Genomic DNA, 19996 nt, shown 5'->3' with positions numbered 1-19996 from the left:
GTCAAGCCGGCTGTGAGGCTGCCTCCAGCCACTGGACTAGCAAGCAGGCCATTATTTCCCTGCATGTGACAGCTCCCCTTTTGTGTCTTCTGCGTGGAGGATGCTCCACATTTAAATGTGTCTGCAGCTTTGTTTGCATTTCTCAGAGCCTTCCACCCAGATCCGAAGATGACTGAGGAAGCAGCAATAATAGCCCTGCTTCGTATCAGCTCGACGATTCCCGATTCTGTTTCCTTATCTCTCAACAGCACCAAAGGTGACCCCAGCAGAAACGCAAACAAAGGCATCAGTCATTGCTGGAGGCACCCGTGATAAATGTTCCCCCATCTTAATCCAGGGGCACTCCTGCCAGCCGGGCTGGGAGAATACAAAATATTTCCTTTATCTAGACCAACCTTTGCTCTGATTGGTGTCCATGAAAACACACATGATCCATTCCACTGACAGTATGTGACCCTGAAGTCACCCCTAGAGAGACCAGAAGGGTCACTTCTGTGACACTCAGCTTCTCTCTCTCTCTCTCTCTCTCTCTCTCTCTCTCTCTCTCTCTCTCTCTCTCTCTCTCTCTCTCTCTCTCTCTTCCTAAGATTTATTTATTATGCATAGTGTTTTGCCTGCATGTATACTTACATGCCATAAGAGAGCACCAGATCTCATTGTAAGCTACCATGTGGTTGCTGGGAATTGAACTCAGGACCTCTGGAAGAACAGACAGTGCTCTTAATCTCCGAGCCATCTCTTCAGCTTCTGGTACTCAGTTTTCTAATTGCAGCTTTACTCTTCCCAGATCACTCCTCTGTATTTCCAACTTTTGTATACCTTTTTAAAAACATGTAGGGGTAAGGAGTACAGAGATGAGTGGATTCTAGAGACTTGCTGGCCAGCCAGTTTAGTCAAAGCATTGAGTTCCATGTTCATTGAGAGACCTTATGTCAAGCACTGTATCAAATAAGGAGGTCAATAGAATTAGACACATGATATGGACCTCTGGCTTCCACGTGCAAAGCACCTGTACACACACACACACACACACACACACACACACAGTACATCACACACAAAATATGCAGAATCATTCATTAATTTCCTTTGGTGTTGTGAACATGTTATCCTGATTTTCTTTCTAGTCCTGTGACAAAACACCATGGCCAAAACCGAGCAAAGGATTGAGTTCATAGTGCTAACTGCTGTTGAGGCCACAGAAGAGCTGCTCACTGGCTTGATCTTCATGGATTGCTGATTTCTTATACAAGCCGGAAACCATCTCACATAAGTGGTGTCAAGCTGACAATAAACTAAGGAATACAGAATTGTATATGAGAAACATGACCTGAAAAGTTTATGTCTTTTGACAATAGCAGTATTTATTAAATAACAGTAATTTCACAAGCTGTGTTAGTTTAATTGGCTGCAATTTACCAAGTAGTCCCCATATCTCTTGATAGATAGCTGACAAAAATATAGTTCATTTATTCCAATCTTAATTACTATACTTATTTATTCATTGTGAGTGCACATGTAAGCCAGAGTACACATGCAGGTCACAGAACAACTTTCAGTTCTACCATGTGGGGTCTGTCTGTGAATTTAGCTGAGTCAGCAAATGCCTCTACCCACTGGACCATATTGCCACCCCAAGGAAGCTTAATTACTAACAGGAAGTCTCAGGAAATGCACATCACAGAGTAAAACCTGCATACATGTGCATTACAGAAGAGCAACTAAAGATTAGAGAGGTTGAGCCTTGCTGAGGCAGGAGCAGAGCTGAACAGCACTGCAGTGGCCAGATGAGAAGTTTTTCTCTCTATCACTTAACTTACTAAAAACCCACATGTGTGGTTTGTACATTTTTCATTTTTATATTTTATATTTTATAAATATTTTATATTTATAAAGATAAGTTATGCTTATATGTGTGTTTCTGTTTGTGAGTATGTGCACCTGTGAGTGCAGATCCACCTGAAGACCAGAAGGGGGCGATGAATCTCTGGAGCTGGCATTACAGGCTGCTATGGGCCACCTGATGCAGGTGCTGGGAACTGGACTTACATCCTGTCCAGGAGTAGTGCGTGCTCTTAACTGCTGAGCCGTCTCTCCAGCCCCAGCAACTTTACTTTAAAATGTTAATAAATTTTCAACCTTGCACTTAGGAAATATTTTTAGATGTCAATTAAAATGTGTGGAGCAATATATTTATTCTTCTAAGGATCCAACAAGCACAATTTTGTTGCTGTGGTTGCTTTGTCTTTTTATTTTTGTGACAGGGTCTCACTATGTTCTGTAGACCAGGCTGACTGTGAACTCACAGCAATCCACCTGCCTCTGCCTGCCCAGTGTTGGGATTGAAGGTGTGCGCCACCGTGACTTGCTAGGCAGAATGGTTTTAAATAGGAAGTTTTAGTTTTCTGATGTGCAGCTATTGGCTCACCGTCTCAGTTCTCGTACCTTTACATCTAAAGGAAATGGGGAAGTACTTGCTTTACATCAACAGCCGTAAGGGCCAATGAGATAAACTGCTTATTTTCAACAAAAGATTTACATTGCTTACAGTAAATAGTTAATTTTAAAAATTATTTTCAATGTTGCCTATATATGTGCCTCTGTGGGGGTTAAGTACACATGAGTGCAGTGCCCTTAGAGGCCAGAAGAGGATGTCAGATCACCTGCAGTTGAAGTTATAGGCAGCTGTGGACCACCCAACATGCATTCTGGCAACTTTCCAATGGCAATACATGTTCTTAACCACTGAGCCATCTCTCCACCACCACCATGTTCCCATTTTTTAAAGATTTTATTTTTATTTTTACTTATGTGTGTGTGTGTGTGTGTGTGTGTGTGTGTGTGTGTGTGTGTATGTGCACATGTAGGAGCAAGACATTTCAGTACTTACGTCCTGGAAGATAAAATAATGGTAGATAGCCAGGTATTGGTGACACACGCCATAATCCCAGCACTGGGGAGGCAGAGGCAGGTGGATCTCTGTGAATTCAAAGCCATTCTGGTCTACAGAGAGAGTTCCAGGACAGGCTCCAAAGCAATACAGAGAAACCATGTCTCAAAAAACCAAAAAAATAAATAAATAAAAATAAATAATAAGACTATAGAGAAGCAGTGGGGGAAATCTATGTGTGGAATTGAGGCCATGTAGCTGTTAGAAGTCTGCTCCTTTTTTTTTTTCTTCAGTTTTTACTCGAACTCCGAAACCTCCTCCAACCCCAACATTTGTTAGTCTGTATTTGTTTCTTCTCAAGCTATTTTTTCCTACATTGTGTACTACAGGTGATCTGTCAGTGCCAAGCCTTAGTTCTCCGTCGTCAACAGGAAGCAAGCACAGGACGGTCCTGGGAAAGCCTGACAAAGAGGAAGCTTGGCTTTTCCTCAGTCAGATTTCAACACTTCCCTCGCAGGTTACCTCATACTTACAGGCCTGCTTAATTACAACTGAAATCTGAATTAAAAAAACCAAAAACCAAAAAACTGCCCAGGTTCTTATTTTACTTTCCATAGCTAATCTTTTCTTAAGCCTTTGTGGTATAATGGGGTTTTCTTCAGCTATGAGGAAAAATGGAATTATGTTGCTTGTAGAAAATGGATGGTTCTGAAGACTATCTTTTGGAAAACAAGCACTTCAGAAGGTAAACATTGCATTTTCTCTCTGTAGGAAACACACACATGAATACACACACACGGCATGGAACTAGAAGGGGGGGATTACCGGGAAAAGGGATCAGTGAGAAGTCTCAGTGGGACCAGAGAGGGCAATGCCAATGTGGCCAGGGGATGGGAGAGTGGGGGGGAGGGGGAGGGAGGGAGGGGTGTCGAGCTCATGGCAACCTCCTCTATAAACTGTACTGCTTTCAACCCCTCCTTTAAGTAGGATCGTGGCATTTGTCTTTCACTTAACTTCCCCCACCCCAGAACTTCATTCTCATCATGACATGTAACAGGGTTGCCTTCCTGTCTTAGTTTTATTTTTAAGATCTATTTTACTTTTGTCTATGCTTGTGTGTCTCTGTCTGTGTGTATGCAACTGTCTGTGGAGTCCAGAAAAGGTGTCCAGTTCCCTGGAGTAGTGAGCTGCTGGATGACAGTGTGAGAAACCAAACTCCAGTTCCCTGGAGCAAGTGCTCTTGAGTCCTAACCTATCCCTGAAGTCCCTCTTTTTAAAGACTGAGTACCACTCCACTGGCCACATGAATCATATCTTCTTTCTTCGTAGCTCTGTCAGTGAAGGCCTACAGGAATGTGTAGTGATTTTTCAAAGGACTTACTACAAGCGCTTCTTTTCTGTGTGTGTGTGTGTGTGTGTGTGTGTGTGTGTGTGTGTGAGAGTATGTGTGAGTGTGAGTGTGTGTGTGTGTGTGTGCGTGTTCATGTGCGTGCCAATGTGAAGGTCAGAGCATAACGGGGAGTCAGTTGTATTCCTCTACCATATGGGGTCTTGGGACCCAACTCAGGTTGTGAGACTTGGTGGCAAGCATCATTATCCGCTGAGCCCTCTGAGGAAGCCACTAGCCCCCACTTTTTCCATGGCCCTCAGATTCAGGTCAACACATGCTTCCTGTTGATAGGTCGTTGATAAGTGTTTTATGGTCTGACACTGGGAATTTTACCGATTCCTCCTGCTGGAACTTTTATGTTTACCCAAGGGACATTTCTGTGTAAGACAGGTCGGTCATATGAAGTCACAGAACTTGAAGGTTGCCAAGCTGACATGAGCAGGTGATCTTTACCTGTAAAATGTTGTTCTTGTAGCAGGATTCTGCCTAACCATGACTTTATTGCCAGGGGTAGAAGAAATAGCTTACCTCAATTCCGTCTCAATAGCAGAGGCCACCAAAAAATAGCACGATTCTAGAATATTCCAGCTATGTTTCTCAGCTCAGAATTCCCATTAAAACACTCACTGCCAGAGATGTCTTTATTTTTTGTTTTGATTCACGGGCTCTGTGAATAACAGTTACAGTGATGGGAAGTTATTTTTTTCTTTCATTTTGCTCTAGGCAGAGCTGAGAGGCAGGAGGGACTATACAAATCTATGACTAATTTCCCGGAAGGTGCCTGGACACATTCTCAATGGGCTCGTTCAGTTCCCCTATTCATCCTCTCTTGCAGGAAGTAACATAGTCAGAGAAATAAATACACAATTGCCTATACATTCCAGAGAAGTCATTCTCTCCCTTAACTTTCTACAGCTATTTCTCCATTTATAGATCTATGTGCTCCAATCCACATTGCCTAATGATTTTCTTTTTCTTTTGTTTTTCTCTGATAGGACTGAACCCAGGACCTCAGAGCGGTAGGCAAACATTACACCACTGAGCTGTAACTCCATCTCTCTGTCTAAGCATTGTTTTTTTTTTTTTTGAGACAGGGTTTCACAGTGTGGACCTAACTGACCTATACATAACTTTGGAGACCAGGCTGGTCTTAAACTCACAGAGATCACCCATCTCTGCTTCTCTAGAGTTGGGATCAATTGTGTGCACCACAATACCTATCTAATATTTTAAAGGTGATTGCAAACAAACCCCTGCGAACACTTGGTTCTTTTGGAGGACTATTTTATTCTCTTGTTATTTTGTGGTGGTGCTGGCGATTAAATCCAAGGACTCGTGTAAACTGGGCAGGCGTCTCCACCTGGCCTTTATCCTCAAGCCTAGCCCGTCTGTTTTTAAGGCAATAGTCACTGGAAAGGCTTGATGTGAGTGAAGTTCAACTACTCACCATTTGTTGCTCTTCAGGTAGAATGGGAGCAAATGCCAGGCCAGGCTGTACACATGCAGACATCTCATACAAACATTTGCCTGTGCATGTCTGTGTGCCATGCTCTGAACACAAAATAACCCCACAGGCTTGTGTGCTTGAATATTTGGTACCCAGCGGGGAAGGGTACAGAATGGGTAGGGAGTAGAGCCTTGCAGGGGAAGCATGACACAGGTGGTGGGATTTGAGGCTTTGTAGCCTGATTCTCTCTCTCTCTCTCTCTCTCTCTCTCTCTCTCTCTCTCTCTCTCTCTCTCTCTCTCTCTCTCTCTCTGCTTCCTGTGTGCAGGTGACATGGTGACATGTGATTAGTCTGCTTCTTGACTGCCAGCCTGGTTTTAGGCTTCTGCTGACGGGCCTTCCCCTCACCAGTGGACTTTACATCTTGTGGAATTGTATGCTAGAAAAAAAATGCTTCTCCCCAAATTCTCTGGTGGTTAGAGCACATTATCACAACAGAACGTAAGTAACGCAGTGTGGCCTACACAGCTTTGTTCTGAAAATGAAAAGACTGATGGTGCCTTTGCTTTCCAATATAATATAATATAATATAATATAATATATATATATACACACGTGTGTGTGTGTGTGTGTGTGTGTGTGTGTGTTTTAGAGGGACAGAATTCCACTTCATCCCAATGGGCTGATTTTGGACTATGTCGCTCAGGCTGGCTTTGAACTAGCAACAATCTTGATCCAACCCTCCTGAGGACTGAGATTACAGATGTGTGTCACCACATCCAGCCCCAACCTCTGTCTTATGTGAAAGGTCCATTTCTTCTACAATAAATACCAAGCAACCAGGAATCTTACTCTTCAGAGTAGGATTAATACAAGCATCTAACAGCTAAATGCATAGAAAGCAAAGGATTAAGACTTTGCCACCATTCATAGAGGTACACAAGACAGGACAGGCTTGGTATATGTGCCTTCTTCAAAAAGAATGGTGGCTGTCTAAAGGGCTTGACTTCAGTTAGTCCATACACCTTCCCTGCTTTTAGTTTTACCAGAGAGAGTTTGTCTCCATAGTCCACCTATTCCTTAGTCAGCATTTTCCCACTAAAAATAATACCTAATGTTTACACCAACTAGAAAAGTGCAGAGTAGTCTTCAAGGCTTTCATATACTTATTAAAAATACTTCAAAGTTTAGGTATTTTTGAGATACTCATAACCCAGGTGTTTGAGCCCACAAATTCTGGAGTTTATGCTGCTAACTGACCTCTTAAGATTTGCCTTTAGGGCCAATATTGAAAAAAATTAGAAATATCAACAAGTTTTCATAGTGAATTACCTGTCTTTCATTTGTAAAACACCATGTTAAGTGAAACTAAGTAGATTTGGGTGACATATTCAGTGTATATTGATGTAGGATCATCTACTAACTCATGGGCAATCTACAATAGTCACACAGATTTAAGACTTAAAACCCTAATGCTAGGCTGGAAAGATGGCTTAGCAGAAGAAGGAGCTTGCTGCCAAGTCTAACAATCTGAGTTCAGTTCTTGAGACCCACATGGTAGAAAGAGAAAACCAACACCCCCAAATTATCCTTTGACTTCCACATATGTATCATGACTTCCACACACACACACACACACACACACACACACACACACACACACACACACACTTTTATAAAACCACCTTACTAGGCCAGGGTTAGTGGTGCACACCTGCAATCATAGCCCTTGGCAGATTGGAAGTTAGGGGTTCAGTTCAGGGTCAGACTTAGCAACAGCCTGGGCTACAAGACTATATCAGTATGTGCTTTTTATCTGCTGAGCTATCCTGGCCCCCAAATAAAAACTTGAATGAGCTTATGTCTGAGATAAACAGCCTAACAATTCAGTATAACATTTGAAACACAACCCTGGTGTGCTCGTTTACAGAAAAGGAAGGAACAAAAGCACTTGTAAGACAGAAAGTCTTGAGAACTCAAGAGCGCTCCATCCTCTCTGTAGCAACTGAAGCCAAGGCATTGCGCATGCTAGCATTGTGCCAGTGAGCTGCATCCCGGAACTCCTCCTCTTTATTTAGGAACACAATCTGCATTCTGCCAGTGAGCTGCATCCCGGAACTCCTCCTCTTTATTTAGGAACACAATCTGCATTCTGCCAGTGAGCTGCATCCCGGAACTCCTCCTCTTTTTTTAGGAACACAATCTTGCTCTTTAACCAGCCCCTGCTGGTCTCAAACTTCCAGCCCCCCTGCCTCAGCTCCCTTCAATGTCTGTCACAGTAAGCCACCATGGCTGATGGAAGTATACCATGCTTTGTAGTGAGATGGGCCAGAGGAACCAGTGCCAATTACTGCTGATTTGGAAGACAGAAGAATAGTGGAGATGCTGAAGCCAACATCTCCTATCATTTATGAAGTCTAGATAATGCAGTGTTCCTTATTTCAGCTCATTTTGTTTTCACCAGAGCCCTGAACTTGAGGTACTGTTACTACCTTCATCTTACAGAGAAACACAGCTTCCAAGAGAAGGACATTTGTCTCAGAGGCAATTCTAGGATCAACTCAGCCTGGCTGGGGATGCTGTGGCTACCAGCCATTGAGTAGGGAACTGTAGTTAAAAATGCTGCCCACATACAGTCCCTGTCCATGTAAACTACTTAGCAGCTCTGTGTATTTTACCAGTAATGCTATCTAGGCATTTTTCAACTTCTTTCTTTGTAAGCCCTTATGAAGAACCCCTTCATCATCACTGAGTCAGGAATCCTGTAGTCCTGGGAGGGAGTTCATCAGGAAAAGATGCCAAATGATGAAGTAATTGATTTTGAGTTTTTGTTCTCTGAAGCAGAGTGTGGAATCAATTCAGCTGGATTTCTCTGCAGTTGGGTCATGATGTTGGTGATCAGGGTAATACCAAGAGTTTTCTCTGATTCACCCTACAGGCCTACTGAGAAACGGTACCAAAACCCATCTCCCACAACACAGGGAGTGCAACTTTAGAAACCACATGGCTTTTGCTTTTCCTTTGTGTCTCTGTCATGAGCTTGAGCAAGTTTGTAGGAATGCCAACAACTTTTCCTCCGGCTTCACCACCTTGCTCCATGCACTGGTCAGCCTGTGCTTGCAACCTCCTAGATTCCGCTAGGCCTGAGGGGAGGCACAACTCTCCCGGAAAAGCATCCTTTTGAAAACTTTTTCTCTGCTGCACAAGGAGTGCTCTTCCCTACAGCTTCTCACTCACAGAGCCACAGAGCCAACCTGGGGGTGGACACGTTTGACCACCATAGCCATAGCCAGCTAGCTTTAGCTGCAAAAATGAAGAAGGGCCAATGACAAATCTGTGAAACGCTCAGATGGAAGCAAAGTGACTTTTCTCCAGATCTAATTGTGTGTGTGTGTGCGTGTGTGTGTGTGTGTGTGTGTTTGTTATGATTGCAAACCAATGGAAAATCAACATAGCCAACTAAAAGCAATATAAACACAAATATATATATATACACATACATACACACACATATATATATATTCATAGTTCCACACCATAGGCGAGAAATGTGAATTAAGTTATCACACACATATGTATCCTATTGGCACTGCAGGCATATTTTATTCACTATTATGTTGTACCCTCTTTTTCTCTCTAACAAATAATACATAGTGGTTTTTTTTACTCCATTAAATATTCTTTCACCCATGGTTCTTTTATCCTTGAATCTGGTTTATAAATTATGTCCAATCTATGTAATGTATTTGCTCCATGGACACTGAAGTAGTTGAATGTAATCAGTTTTATGTGCTTCAGTCTGTTATCTTTCTATTCCTGGGTTCTTGGGTTATTTCTATTTTTAATTTTGTAGACAAGAATTCAATGAATATTTTACACATAAATCTTTCTGCAAAAGTAATTGTTTTCTTGGGATGAATTCCTAATAGTTGGAACTGCTCGTTCAACAAGGATGGGCATTTTTATGACTTTGATGCACAATGCCAATTTCCCCTCTGAATAACACTGACTCTTTCATGTCCAGCTATTGACCTTAACTCTAGTGTTAACGCATTAAAAACCATGTGACTTTTATTACCTTTTAGTGAAGTGTTCAGTTTATATATATAATAAAGCATTGTTGTTGTATTGAACAGCCTTACTAAGTCAGTGCAAGGATAAAGTGTGATCCAGGTACCATGGAGAGCGGGACATAGCAAAGGAGAGAGGAGGGGACACAGAGTGGGTGCATGTGTGCAAGACTATGCATGTACACCGTATGAGGGAGTCCTGAAATCCACTCTTCTGGAGGCAATGATTGAATGTCAAAAAGAGATGGTATTCCTCCTAAAGCACCAAGTTCTAAAAGTATCTCTTAAGAGTTAACATGAGAGCTGGGCGGCGGTGGTGCACGCCTTTAATTCCAGCACTCAGGAAGCAGAGACAGGTGGATCTCTGTGAGTTCGAGGCCAGCCTGGTCTACAAGAGCTAGTTCCAGGGCAGCCTCCAAAGCCACAGAGAAACCCTGTCTCGAAAAACAAAACAAAACAAAACAAAACAAAAAAGTTAACATGAATCAGCCACAATGGGTCATAAACTTGGTTGGAAAAACCTGGGTTTGCAGAGAGACTAGGTAACAAGGAGAGCTCATGGGGGTCACCCAGATCTCCCTGGGAAGGGGAAATAGAAGAGGTTTTGTGAGTGGACTGAGGGCAGGTAGGGGTGGGAACATGAGCAATGAGGTTGGGGGGCGCATGGAGGAGGAGAGTGCTGAGGAGGACCGCTTGTGGGCATTTCCTGTTGGGCAGAAGTCTGACTCAAGGAATCTCCCAGGAGTCTATGGGGGAGGATTCCAGCTTAGACTGCTAGCAATAGTGGATAAGTAGCCCGAACTTGTCTCCTGTAACCAGATTGATGCCTGGGCCAATTGTCATCAGAGAGGTGTTATCCAGCAATGGATGGAGGCAGATGCAGATACCCTCAGCCAGACATAAGCAGATCTCAGGAATCCTGCAGAGAATAAGGAGAAAGGAGTGTAGGAGCCAGAGGAATCAAGGACCCCATGGGAAGGCTCACACAGTCAACTAACCTGGCATCATAGGGGCTCACAGAGACTGAGCCTACAACCAGCGAGCCTGCATAGGACTGACCTAGGCACTCTGCATATGTGTTACAGTTGTGTAGCTTGGTCTTATGGGATCCTTGACAGCAGGAACAGGGGCTCTCTCTGACTCTTTTACTTCTCATACCGGGTTGCCTTGTCCAGCATTACTAAGGAGGGGTAGTTCCTAATCTTACTGCAACTTGATATGCCATGTTTTATTGATACTCACAGGACATCTGCCCTATCCTGGATGGAGATGGGGCTGGGATGGGGAAGAGGGACTAGGAGTGAATGATGAAGGGGGTAGCTGAGATGTAAAATAAACAGATGAATAACAAAAATCAATGAATTATAAACAAACAAAAAACCCTGGGTCTAAGGAATGCTTTAGAACCTCATCGTACTTTGGAAATTCAAGCAAGTGCTATGGTGGTACTTGACATGTTGTCCAAAATATTTTTTACCACGAGGCCATCCAAACAGCTTAGAATGAACATCCTTGCAAAGAAAGAAAAGCCACCAGCAATTTCTCTTCCACACCCTGTCTGGGTCAAAGGTATTTGAGTCACCACTTTGTGAAGTCCTTTCCCCCACTAAATTATATTTATCAGCCTTACCATCTTGTTTTTCCAGTAGACCACATCTAGTAGTTGCTACTTTTATAGCTTGCAATTGCTTTTAAGAAATTACTTTGTGGAGATAAGACAAGGCTGCTGTGATCTTTAGACGGAGATTAAACTACTGAACTTTGAGACTCTTGCAGAAATAGGTTTACAGCAGGATAGAAAATACACACATAGAGTTTGCCTGCACAGTCAGTGGCAAACATGCTCCTTATGGAATCATCCAGCGATTGCTTACGGTTTGAGTTAGTAAGTCATATTGAGAAATTCCAGTCAAGACAGTCTTTCTGCTTTCTAGAATGAGCCAGCTAGCTCATACTAGTTATTTTGTGATGAAGATGCATCTGCATCTTTCTTCTACTAAGTTGTGTATTTGTAAGTGTGATATAACAGGTAAGCGACAGCTTGATTCGCGAAGCAGGGACAAGGTTTATAATTTGTGTGTGCACACGTGCACATGTGTCCATGTTTGTGCACATCTGTGTGGGTGCCAGAGGTCTACATTAAGTGGCTTCCTCAGTTTATTTGTGAGATAGGGTCTTTCGCTGAAATCAGAGCTTGTTGATTGGCTAGAGTGGTTGCCTCTGCCTCTCGGCACACCATGGCAGGCCTTTTTGCTTTTTTACATGGTGTCTTAGCGTATCTATTGCTGTGATGAAACACCACGACTAATAAGAAAGTTGGGGAGGAAAGGGCTTATTTGGCTTACACTTCCATGCTGTTCATCATTAAGAGAAGTCAGGACAGACACTTAGCCAGGGCAGGATCCTGGAGGCAGGAGCTCATACAGAAGCCATGGAAGGTAACTGCTTACTGGCTTGCTTCCCCTGGCTCGCTCAATCTGATTTCTTATAGAACCCAGAACCATCAGCCCAGGGTGGCACCACTCACAATGGGCTGGAACCTCCCCACTGATCACTAAATGAGAAAAATGCCTTATACTTGGATCTCACTGGGGTATTTCCTCACCTGAGGCTCCTTCTGCTGATGACTCAAAACCAGCCAGAACACGTTCTAGGGGAAGTAAGGTCTTCACACTTGTACATTATGTGCTTTACCAATTGATCCCCCCGTCTCTCCAGCCTGGATTTATAACCTAAATATGTTAAATAAGCCTGAAGTAATAGCCACCAGCTCAGTTACGACGTTTTACAAGGGTCATGGTGACGTTGACCTGTGCCTGTGCTGCTGGGAGTGTGGGCTAGCACAGCTGCTCATCGTATGCTGCTAAAATCAAATTCGAAGTGTGAGCTAGTAAAGCCTTCCTGCAAGTTACTTCCATGTGCTTTTAAAGATTTGAAAGTTGCAAATGTATTTTTTATGCGTATGTGTTTGAGTGCATACTACGTGTGTGCAGGTGCCAATAAGGCCAGAAGGGGGTGTCCAGTCCCCTGAGCTAAAGTTCCTGGTGGTTGTGAGTCACCCAACACGGGTCCTGTGGAAGAGCAGCAAGTGCTGATAACCACCGAGCAAACCAGTCAATCCCCCAAAACGTGCTTTTCATAGTCTAATATTTTTTATGTCTTTTAACCTAGTCATTTTGCTAACCTAAAAAGAGCAATTAGGTAGGTGAGAAAAGATTTGACATATTTTTGTTTTAATTGTGGCTTTATTTTGAAGCATTGTAAATGTTAGAAGAATGGTAAAATGTTAGCTGATAGAATATGATTGTCATAAAATGTTATTTTTAGCCAGGTGGTGATGGCTTTAATGTCAGCACTTGGGGGACAGAGGCAGGTGGTCTACAGGGCGAGTGCCAGGATAGGCTCCAAAGCTACACAGAGAAACCCTATCTTGAAAAACCCCTCTAAAAATGTTAGAGAAATTTAATAAATAAAATGGAAATGTTAAATGGGTAAACAGGCTACATAATACAAATGCTGCACATTTGCTTGCATATATACAAGTATGGTACCTCTCACCCTACCAATTTGTTAGCATAGACATCAATGAGCATAAATTAATTCTTGAGGGAAATATACAAAAACCAAAAATATCCCATGTAATATGATTTGTGATAATCACTGTGTCTGGCTTTTACATTTCTCTGTCTCATTAATTCCTCTAATTCCTTCAACTATTTCTTCTCAGGAGGAAGAGAGACACATCTGCTGACAGACAGTATGAGCTCAAGGTAGACTTTGCTCCCTGGAGCCAAAATGTAAGTGGGGCAAATACGGTGTTTGTTTGATTACAACCATAACCATACCAGCTGCCTCTGACACAATCCAAGGGTCTCTCTCTCTCTCTCTCTCTCTCTCTCTCTCTCTCTCTCTCTCTCTCTCTCTCTCTCTCTCTCTCTCTCTCTCTTAATTTTATATCCCTTCCCAATCCCTCTCTCCCATTCCCCCTCCCACCCCCCAATCCCCTCCTCTTCCATCTCCATCCAGGAAAGGGCAGGTCTCCCATGAGTATCAATAAAACATGGCATATCAAGTTGCAGTAAGACTAAGCACCTCCCCATGTATTAAGGCCGGGCAAGGTGACCCAATATGAGAAGTAGGGTCCCAAAGGCCAGTAAAAGAGTCTGAGACAGCCCCTGTACCTGCTGTTAGGAGTCCAACAAGAGAACCAAGCTAAACAACTGTGACATATATGCAGAGTGCCTTGGTCAGTCCCATGCAGGCTCTCTGGTTACCAGTTCAGTCCCTGTGAGCTCTATGAGCCCAAGTTGACTGCATGAGCCTTAAGTGCCTCTCTTTCAGTCAGAAGCTTCCACAATTGAACAGGCTATGTGTATCTTGTCCTGTGAGTGTATTTTCCATACTGTTTATTGGGCCTTGCCTGGGTATTTGTCTTTCTAGGGCAATGGTCAATAGGTTTCTGTCTGTTGCCTGGAACAACCTACCATGCCAACTGCTTGAGTAGTGTTGAGAAAACAGTTCATATTTGTCTGGATTTTTCAATGTTGTCATCAAACACTACCCTGGACACCTTAGAAAGATAAAAGGAGTCATTGGGAGTGTTACAATAAAAAGGCTAGATAGCTAAACTCCAGACCAGGAGTATGGGACACAACCATAATCCCAGAACTTAGGGAGGCCCAGGCAGGAGGACTGGTGTGAGTGTAGGGTACATAGTAAGACCCTGTCTTAAAACAAAGCAAACAAATACAAAAGCAAAGCGCATATGAAAGAAAAGAAAGGAAAAAAATTCACCAATAATCCCAGCAGGAAGCATGGGAAGTAGCGTCAGGCGTGCTGTCTCTGTGGATACCCACGGCTAATCAACTATGTTCTCACTGTTGCTAAGCTGCAGAACTCTCCCAAGTTCTCCTATGGGAACTTGACTTCCATAGCTGTAACTACAATGACTAATACCCTCTTCCTCTGGCTTCTATAACAGGAAGGAAGCCTGACCTCTCACTGCTGTTGGAGTCTTCTCAAATAAGGAGACTATTTGTAACAGAGGGAATCAAACAAAACAAAACAAATATCCATTATGGATGGTAATAACAGGGCGCCATTCCTCTAAAGAGTATACCAGTTACTGCACAGCCAAGTTGAAAGGATGAGGTCCCTTCACTCTGCAAAGGCAATGTTCTGTTCTTGCTGGGTAAGGGTTTGTCTCTTTTTGCCCGACGGTTAGTCTACCAAAAAGTGATCCCACAGAACATTATCTCAGACCAAGGCACTCTGGCACAGAACAAGAAACGAGCAGATAAAAAGGACCCCAAGGACCTGTCACATTGTTGCATGCTGCACCCACCACCAACCCTGACCACATTGGTGGGTAGTGGTGATGGCACAAAGCCACACGCACTTGTTACAGAAGCCGACTTCTACTGCGTTCACGGAGAGAGCAATTTCTGCCTCCCCAGCCCTTCCCTCTCCTTTCTCTGCCTCCTTTTCTTTTTTCCTTCCTCCTCCTTTTTTGCTTCCTCAGGCAGGATCTTATGTAGCCCAGGTTGGCCTCAATATTCTATATATAGCTGAGTGTGGCAGTTTTTAATTGTCAGCTTGTGATCTATCATCCAGCACCCATGTTGGGCAGTTCACAAATACCCGTTACTGCACCTCCAGAGGGTCCAATACACACTTCAAGTCTCCGAGGGCAGCCACACACATATAGCATACACACACAGGCATAGAAATAAAAACTTTAAATACGATAGAAAGCCACATAGCCACATTCTTTTCAAAGGGATGCCTTTCTCTCTCTCTCTCTCTCTCTCTCTCTCTCTCTCTCTCTCTCTCTCTCTCTCTCTCTCTCTCTCCCATTGTTGTTTCAAGACTGAATTTCTCTGTATAGCCTTGGCTGCTGTCCTGGAACTTGCTCTGAAGACCAGGCTGGCCTTAAACTCACTGCAACCTGCCTGCCTCTGCCTCTCTAATGCTGGGAATAAGCCACACCTCCTGGTCAGATGTGCCCCGTTTTTGGCAGAGATGCTGAGAAGAGAAGCCACACCCGTTTGTTTCATAATCCTACTTCCACTGCATTCACAGAGAGAGCAACTACAGCTGGGTCAGGCAATGACTGAGTTACAGCGTTGACAATTAACTTTCACCTCCCTCATGCTGTCGGATCTCCTGGTACTATCTTAGCTACATTTGCTAAAAGTCAGGGCCATGTGGCAGCTTTCTGAGGGTCCAGCACTATTGCTTTGGAGGCCCCTCATTTCAAATGAAAATGAACAATTACATTTCATGAGAAGTATAATTTGGGCTGAAGTAATTACTGTGCACTTATCATTTCACATTAATTTTCTTCTAAATTTAAGAGAATGAAAATGACAATATATCTACAGACCCCAAAAAGTTTTATGAGCCTTAGATCCTTGGCTTGCTGTGCCTAACTGGGTAAGTTAGCCCCCATGAATAGTGGACAGTGAGCAAGCTCTAAGATCTGTCCGCCATGACTTTTAGCCAATTTCCTTCAGTGTCATAATTAACATCCATGCAATTTATATGACAGAAATATTAATATTATTCTCACTTCAATGAGATGAGAAATTTATAGCCTAATGAAGTCCCGGAGGTTAAAAAAAGCATAGAATCAAATTCAGTACAGCCTAAGAAATTCATGCCTATGTCATATTGTTCAGTATGTTGTAAAAGAAACTTGAGTCAAACAGGCCGTAAACACTATCCCAATATCTTCACCAGCTAAAAATACAGACAACAAAAACACATAAGAGACAACCAAGAACTCCAGTACTGCCAGTGACTCCAGCAGAGTCAAACAAATCACAAAGGAGCCGTCTTCTTTGAGAGAAAAAGTAAAGTTGATAGGTTTATTTTTTCCGTGCTGGGAATTGAGTTCAGAGACTTAGCCATGCTAGGAAAGTACTCTACCACTATACCCCCAGGATAGATCGTTTTTTTAAACCCTAGAACTGTTAGTATCTTATAAAGTCTCCTTAGAGAATTTATTTCCTTATTTATTGAACCAGGATCCCGTGTACCCCAAGCTGGCCTCGGACCCACTGTGTAGCTGAGAACGGCTGAGAAGTTTTGATCTTCTGCCTCCACCTCCTGAGCGACGTGATTACGGTTGAGTGACATCGGTCCTGGTTTATGCAGTACCGGAGGTCAAGCCTGGGCTTTGGGCTTGGTGGATAAACACTCGGCCTACTGAGCTACATCCACACCCACCCTTAGCAATTTGGATGAGTTAAATTCTCTGTGGGACAATGAGGATGTTGTCACTTATGGACCTTAGGTAAGACCTTCAGGTCATTGCTTGCAGAGCAATGAAGTTACAGTGCCTGACCACACGACGGTGGTACTGTTGAGAAGTCAGAGAAAGTCCAAAAGAGGGACAAGAGCAAGACACCTATCGTACAGAATAACAGAATAGTAACCACACCTGCAATGGAAATGGCCAGAAACATAATTACAGGATGAACAAAACAACTGATCTGGAGGTGCCCTCGAACCGCTCTCAGAAAAATTAACCTGACTCCAATCACACATAGTGACCTCCATTAGTCAGATAATGGGGCCACAAACAGGTTGTGTGACTTCACTTCCTGGCCAATTACTCAAGCCCACTTCCCCCAACAGGAACCGGACAGAACTAAATGTTTTTAAGGCATCAGTCAGCAGGTGTCTGGAACAACAGCCCTTCAGAATCTCTCTGTCCTCATGTCCCTTGTGGGGAAGATAGCCCGCAGGTGAGGGCCTCTCCAAAGTAGAGACAGGATCGGTTTAGTTTCCTGATGTGGAGGATTACCATACACAGGAAAGGGATGTGGTGTGGTATTTTATTAGGGAGAAATCACTTATGTGAGAACCCGAGAGCTGAGGTTAGCACTCTGCTGGTCTCCGACCCCCAAGAGAAAAAGTGACCCCTCCTTCTTTGACCTTTTGAAAGACCCCTACCCAGGGCCCCCTAGGAAAAGAAAAACAAGGCCAGGCTGTTGCCTAATGAAAAAACCCAGACCAGGTGCCTCGCCCAGCTGGCAGGATGTCAAACAGGATCTGTGGTCACCAGAGCAGTCATGGGACCCGGATAATAATTGGTGAAGTGTGCCAGGGTCTTTTATGTGGCAATACCAGGACACCTAGTCCTTGGCAACTACCCCTGCCCCCAGTTATGTCTATGATTACCATAGTAGTCATGGGACCCGGATAATAATTGCTGAAGCGTGCCGGGGTCTTTCATGAGGTAATACCAGGAAACTTAGTCTGTGGGAACTACCCCTGCCCCCAAGATGAGCCAATGAAATGCCTGTTGCTATGCTGATACTTATGTAACCATTAAAACTCTATAAATATTGTGCTCCCTGCAAGCCCGGTATGCTCTGCACCCGAGTTGCAGTAGCATCCACAGGCACCTGTGTACTCAATAAATCACCTCTTGCATTTGCAGCCAGTGGTCTGGCCCCAGTTCTTGGGCAGAAGGTTCAGTTCTTTGTGCTTTGATGCCGAGGTCTTTCACTTTATCTCTACCTCCCCCACATACCTGTGTCCACACCCAAATGGGAGTGGTCAGTGCTGTGGGTACAAGAGATCTCTACCAACAGTTTCCCCTTCAACAAGAGGGAAAATTGAACCACTTGATGGAACTTTCAGCTGGGTTTCCTCTTTCCAATAGGAAGTATGGAGGAGAGTCATAGTACCTGGTCCAGACAGGCAAACAAATGACAGATGGGTGGCTTTTGAGTAGGATGAGTCAGTAGTCTGGACCAAGATGAGCTGATGCCTCAGAGACAGTCAAGGTTCTCTGTCTGATGCTGCATGTCAGGTGGCCAGATGATGGTTTACATCGGGGAGCACATGCATATGGGGTGTGTGTATGTACATGTGTGTGTCTGAAGGCCATAGGCTGGTGTCGAGCATCATTCTTGATTCCCTCTTTCACCTTCATCATGGAAGCAGAGTCTCACAATCAAACCCAGAGTGCGCTGATATGGCTCTGAGGATCCCCCGTCTTCATCTTCTGGGGCTGGAATTCCAGGGGCCACCATGGCATGCTGGCAGCTATATGGATTCTGAGTGTGAACCCAGCACTTACGCTTGGAGCAGTCTCTCCAGCCCCAGTGTTTGCTTTCTGAGAAATACTTCATTTTATCTTCATTTTCTGAAGGACAGCTTGCTGGGCAACAGTGTTCTTGGCTAGAATTTTGTTATGTACTCTTGATGGTATCATTCTATTATCTCCTGGCCTGTAAGTTTCCTGCTGAGAAATCTGCTGGTGTCTAATGAGGATTCTCTTAGATGTATTTGGCACTTTTCTTTCTACATTTGGAATTCTCTGTCTCTGACTCCTTGATGACAACGTGCATTGGAAAGGGTCTTGGGTGGAGTCTAATGGTATTCTTTGTCTTTCACGCATCCGGCTGCCAGTACCATTCCTGGTACTTGGGAAGCTTTCAAAAACTATTTTGTTAAATGGACTCCCTATGCTGCTCTCCTTTTCTTCTCCTCTGGGAACTGATATGAAGGAACTATTTGTTTGCTTGATGCCCCATGATCATGTAGACTTTCTTAATTTAGTTCCGCCCACCCCCATTTTTCCTTTCAGTAGGTAAAATAAAAGAACTTCATTTAAGTTCAGAAATCCGTTCCTCTGGGTGGTGCAGCCTGCCACGTGCTTGTATCTGGAATGTCCCCCCACAGAGGCCATGTGTTAGGGGCTTGGTTCCGGGATCATAGCACCAAGGAGAGGTGCAGGAGCCTTTAGGAAAGAAGAAGAAAAAGAAGGACAAGAATCACAAAAAGGATAAGAAACACAAGAAGCACAAAAAGCACAAGAAGGAGAAGGCTGTAGCAGTTGTTTCTGCTGCCACAACCACGTCAGCCCGGGGAAGAGCCTGTGGCAGCACCAGAGCCCAGGAAGGAGACTGAAAGTGCAGGTGCCGACAACCTTGATGACTTAGAGAGGCTCAAATGTCCATGGGGAAGGCTCAAGTGTCCCCACAGTCCTAGGTGGACATGCTTGTTATGTGGTAAATTTTATTTGGTTTGTACCCAATTCCATTCCAAAAATGCTAAAATATGTTTAAGCTTTAGACTATAACATTTGTTGTAATAATTGCTAGGTTGAAGTTCAATGGTTTCTTGTTTTTAAGGGCATGGATTTACATTACAAAGGTGTCCATGATGTATTAGTGACATTCT

General features: G+C 43.7%; 1 long non-coding RNA gene across 1 annotated transcript; it reads left to right on the top strand.

Annotated features, from left to right (window-relative positions):
• The first annotated feature begins 3191 nt into the window (after window positions 1–3191).
• On the top strand, window positions 3192–17843 carry LOC121143233. The gene is made up of 5 exons (XR_005880425.1): window positions 3192–3635; window positions 5276–5299; window positions 6055–6227; window positions 13524–13593; window positions 16825–17843. It is a non-coding gene; the product is annotated as an uncharacterized LOC121143233 (long non-coding RNA).
• Window positions 17844–19996: the final 2153 nt, after the last annotated feature.

The sequence above is a fragment of the Mesocricetus auratus genome, unplaced genomic scaffold (genome assembly GCF_017639785.1).
Source record: "Mesocricetus auratus isolate SY011 unplaced genomic scaffold, BCM_Maur_2.0 Super-Scaffold_100011, whole genome shotgun sequence".
Classification (NCBI taxonomy): Eukaryota; Metazoa; Chordata; class Mammalia; order Rodentia; family Cricetidae; genus Mesocricetus; species Mesocricetus auratus.
This window is presented reverse-complemented; position numbering and strand designations above follow the sequence as displayed.